This window comes from Musa acuminata, unplaced genomic scaffold (assembly GCF_036884655.1).
Source record: "Musa acuminata AAA Group cultivar baxijiao unplaced genomic scaffold, Cavendish_Baxijiao_AAA HiC_scaffold_1136, whole genome shotgun sequence".
NCBI classification, from domain to species: domain Eukaryota; kingdom Viridiplantae; phylum Streptophyta; class Magnoliopsida; order Zingiberales; family Musaceae; genus Musa; species Musa acuminata.
Genome location: NW_027021348.1, coordinates 5,602,501 through 5,607,500, shown reverse-complemented (window position 1 = coordinate 5,607,500; position 5,000 = coordinate 5,602,501).

Below are 5,000 nucleotides of genomic sequence, written 5' to 3'. Positions count from 1 at the left end.
TATAGCAGGGACGGTGCTGCCTCTCGCTTCGCTCGCTGTTCGCCGCTCGCCGCTCGCTCGCGCAGCCAAAAATGGCCAGTTTTGGCCCGTTTTGGCCAGTTTTTGGCCTGTTTTTGCGTTGCGCGGTGACCATCTTGAGCGGAGCAAAATGTCAGCCATCTCAGCACCCTGGAACCCCCCGGGTGGCACAGGGCTGGATGGGGCTTTCGTATAGCAGGGACGGTGATGCCTCTCGCTTCGCTCGCTGTCCGCCGCTCGCTGCTCGCTCGCGCAGCCAAAAATGGCCAGTTTTGGCCCGTTTTTGGGCCGTTTTGGCCTGTTTTTGGGCTGTTCTTGCGTCGCGCGGTGACCGTCGTGAGCGGAGCAAAATGTCAGCCATCTCAGCACCCTGGAACCCCCTGGGTGGCACAGGGCTGGATGGGGCTTTCGTATAGCAGGGACGGTGCTGCCTCTCGCTTCGCTCGCTGTCCGCCGCTCGCCGCTCGCTCGCGCAGCCAAAAATGGCCAGTTTTGTCCCGTTTTTGGGCCGTTTTGGCCTGTTTTTGGGCTGTTCTTGCGTCGCGCGGTGACCGTCGTGAGCGGAGCAAAATGTCAGCCATCTCAGCACCCTGGAACCCCCCGGGTGGCACAGGGCTGGATGGGGCTTTCGTATAGCAGGGACGGTGCTGCCTCTCGCTTCGCTCGCTGTCCGCCGCTCGCCGCTCGCTCGCGCAGCCAAAAATGGCCAGTTTTGGCCCGTTTTTGGGCCGTTTTGGCCAGTTTTTGGCCTGTTCTTGCGTCGCGCGGTGACCGTCGTGAGCGGAGCAAAATGTCAGCCATCTCAGCACCCTGGAACCCCCCGGGTGGCACAGGGCTGGATGGGGCTTTCGTATAGCAGGGACGGTGCTGCCTCTCGCTTCGCTCGCTGTTCGCCGCTCGCCGCTCGCTCGCGCAGCCAAAAATGGCCAGTTTTGGCCCGTTTTGGCCAGTTTTTGGCCTGTTTTTGCGTTGCGCGGTGACCATCTTGAGCGGAGCAAAATGTCAGCCATCTCAGCACCCTGGAACCCCCCGGGTGGCACAGGGCTGGATGGGGCTTTCGTATAGCAGGGACGGTGATGCCTCTCGCTTCGCTCGCTGTCCGCCGCTCGCTGCTCGCTCGCGCAGCCAAAAATGGCCAGTTTTGGCCCGTTTTTGGGCCGTTTTGGCCTGTTTTTGGGCTGTTCTTGCGTCGCGCGGTGACCGTCGTGAGCGGAGCAAAATGTCAGCCATCTCAGCACCCTGGAACCCCCCGGGTTGTAACGGACAAACTTCTAAACAAGATGTTGGATGTAATGCTTATGTCTGTCCGTTGTCTTTTGGCATGTTCATGCCTTGTACAGAATGTAAAGGGGCGGCCGAAGGCTTAATAGTCCCATTTTAGTTGGGTTGGTGGCCTCTTTAGGCTTGTAAATAAAGGTTGTGTCATGTGGACACGTTCGAGAGCTTTTCGGTCTGTAATGGACCATTTTACCCTTTGTTGTGCCACTATTCAGAGCTTGTAAAGTCTGTTTGTAATTTGCATTGTCTATGAAGTGTTTTTCGGACATGTTTGCTTGTGGATCCCGATTGAGGCGTTCTCTTTAACCCGTTCTCTCTTTTGTTGGTCCTAAGGGACAATGGGAGGCTTCGGGGAGGCTGACCTTTGCGGACGGACGCGCGAGGGTGCCGCACGCCTTAGGCAAAACCAGCTAAGGTCGTGACAATATGGTATCAGAGCGGGACAAGCACTCATAGAAACACTTGACATGCAAACGTGGGGGACCTAGCGGGGCTGCGTTGAGGGCAGTCAGCACACGCGCGACCGTTTGAGGGAAAACGGGCATTGAGATGTAGGGAAAAGAGTCGCTCAGAGGAGCGGGCATCTGAGATTGGCATTCAGAGGAATGGCCAACCCTTCGCGCAAGAGGCACCACGAGAACAGGCAAGCTTGGAAGAATTTGGAGCGCACAAAGGTTGGGATGGCTGAGTTTGAGCTACGGCTCAACGTTGACAACTTTACTTGATGGTGCTCAAGGCAAGCGAGGCGCTTGGCAAAGGACGAGACCATGCAAAGTGGAATGAGTTGCTCAGCGACCGAAAGAGTTGTGCAAAGCTCACAGAGGTGAGGGGAATTGCTAACTCGAAGAATTCGGTACTCATGCATGGGCTTGTATGCGGACGATGGATTGTTCGTGGCCATCCCAAGGCGGTCGAGACTCGTCGCCATGGAGCATTGAAACTTTCTCTTCGACATGCGAAGGATACGTCCGGAGGAGGCTGAAGTGTGCAACGAGTTCAGCATGTTGCTAGGCCTTGAGGGGTGCAGCGGTGGCTGTATTGACGTGGAGGCGCAATCTAGCAAGTGCGTTTGCAAGAGGCAGAACAATGCACAGTTTGTTCAGCAGATCGGAGTAGTCCAAGGGGATGGTGGTCTCCGAAACGAAGAGAGATGTTGCTCCAACGGGACAGTTATCCAGGAGGGATAAGTCTCAGCTCTCCAAAGGGAGAATCATGTGAGATGGACTTCACATGTTGAGGAGGAGTACCTCACAAACAACAACTCCACGAAGCTCGATGGACTGAGCAAGCGGCGAGGAGTCGTCGCATGATCTCGCTTGAGAGAATGCATTGGTGGATGCATTGCGAGATCAAGTGGGGGAGCGACCCAAAGCAACTCAAATGGAGGCACACTTGGAGTCGATATGGAGATCGGACTCAAGGGAGGGCTGACCCGTGGAATGGTGGGCGCGAGGGCCACCATCGACTCAATGCAGAAACGAGGAGCGGAGCAACTTGGGTGTAACTTGGCGAAGTACCCAAGCCGCTTGAAGGGAGCCAGCATAGAAGTTGGAACATGGAGCAGAGGCACAGCGCTTTCCCTAGACAGAGGTCAAGGACATGAACTCTTGCAGAGGCAGGAGTAGAATCATGCTGTTCCCTGGGTCCTTCATTCTGACAGAGCGGACTCATCTTGCATGGTGCCAAAGACGAAGGGAGCTTCGGGGCACATGCACCTTATCTCGGAGGAGCATTCGATGGAGGAACTAAGGCGACTCAATTTGCGGAGGCGAAGTTGAGTTCAGAAGGCCTTAGCACGGGGCAAGAGGATGCAGAGGCGGGTACTCTTGAAGAATATGCCACAGTGTTGTCATTTGAGTTGCTATGAAGGAAGCAGTGTGCAGCGGAGATTGTGCTGGTAGGGGCAGAGGCCCAGGATCCAGGCAATGGTGCACAAATTACAGCGAAGTCGGTGGACTTCGGGAGCTACTAGGCGACGGACTGTCCTAGAGCGGTGCTTCATCTAGGTGTGACCCAAGAGTGGGTGGATGAAGGTCGATTGCCAAAGGAGCGAACAAAATCGAAGGTGGAGGAGACCCTGCGATGTATTGGCAGAGGCCACACATGGAGGGTTCACAATTCGAGTTTATTCCACAAGGATCAGAATGCAATGGAGATGTCACCAGGAGGCGACATGGTGCAGCGGATCGTGGTGGAACAGTTCGTGGCAATGCGACACACACGACATTGTCCCGTGAGGGATGAGATCATATGGAGGTATGATCGGGAGCTACTGGGAGCTCCGCTTTGGTGAACAACACGACGGCAAGAAGGGCTATGGATTCAAGGAGTGAAGGCCATGGTACCGCAGAGGCGGGTCTTCCGGGCGTGCACCGAATTTTGCATCGGATGAAAACCTTGGTCATCAGCATATGGGGGCTGGGTTCCACCAAGGGAAAAGTTCGAATGCAAGTACCAGTGAGTCCCATGAGAGGGACTTGATCATGCAGAGGTATGATCGAAGCAGCTGGAGAGTTGGACTGCTCCAGAGCTCATATTCGCTTAAGGGAGCCCGACAAGTCAGAGGATAAGGTTGAGTAAGCGAACGTTGCTACCAAGGAAGCTAAGGAGAACAGAATCGGTGCAAACCCTACAATGTGATGGCAGAGGCCATGCATGGGAGTTGCAGTCTGTCTTTCCATCGACCAAACAGACTGCTTGGAGAACACAGAGGTGTTGAAGCAGGAGTTCGAAAGGGGCGAGGAAGCGACGATGAGTCCAGAGGGACTTAGCTACCCAAAATCAAGCATCAGTTAGAATGGAGGTGGACTCAGAGGAGTGCCACGGAGACATCTCTACTGATTGTGAAGGAAAGGGATACAGAGGCGAAGCGACGGATAGTAGGGCCATGGGCATGGCAGCGCCATGGTACCGCAGAGGCGGGACTTCCGTGCAAGTCATTGATCCCTTGCTCTCACGGAGGGAGAGCGCTTGGTCGTGAAAGGGGCCGAGGAGGTGGAGCATGCAGAAGCAATCTCCAAGTACCGAGACAAGGCTGAAGGGCAGAGGCCAAGAAACTTCGTAAGACCGGTGTCAACAAGTTTCTCATCAAGATAGCCGTAAGTGAAGGACTTCGGGTCATGCAAGAGTGCACGACCAAGGAACGAAGCAGGCAGTACGTGGTGCTGTACCTTTGCTACTCAGTGGAGTAGGCGGCAGGGTTGATGGAGAAGACGGTACAATCCCAGAGGCGACCTCATCTATCAGAGAATTACTCCAAGTTGGGGTGAAAACTTCCTGCATTCCAGAAGTTCAATGGCATTGAGAAGGTGAATCACAGTAGCTAACTCAACGCAAGGAGTGCAAACACTTCAAGTGCTTCAGAAGTGTGAGCAAAGAGCAGGCGAAGGCCAGTAACCAGCTCGATGCATGAAGTACAACCTCGAGGAGGCGGGCGAAGTCAAGTAACCTTTGCCTTCTCAACTCTTAAGAGAATGGGCGAAACCGAGTACCCCAGTTCTCTTATCTATCCAGCAGAGGAGCTCTGCACAAGTTCAAAGACCCTTCGAAGATAATGGAAGACAATAGTTGCCAAAATCCTCACCAACGGTGATCAGTGCTACTGAGAGTAGATTGTCCGCTTCATTTCCCAACGAAATGCCAATCGAAAGCGGAAGTGATGCGAACCTACTTGGATGTGACAACTAACTGAAAGAAGAGTCAAT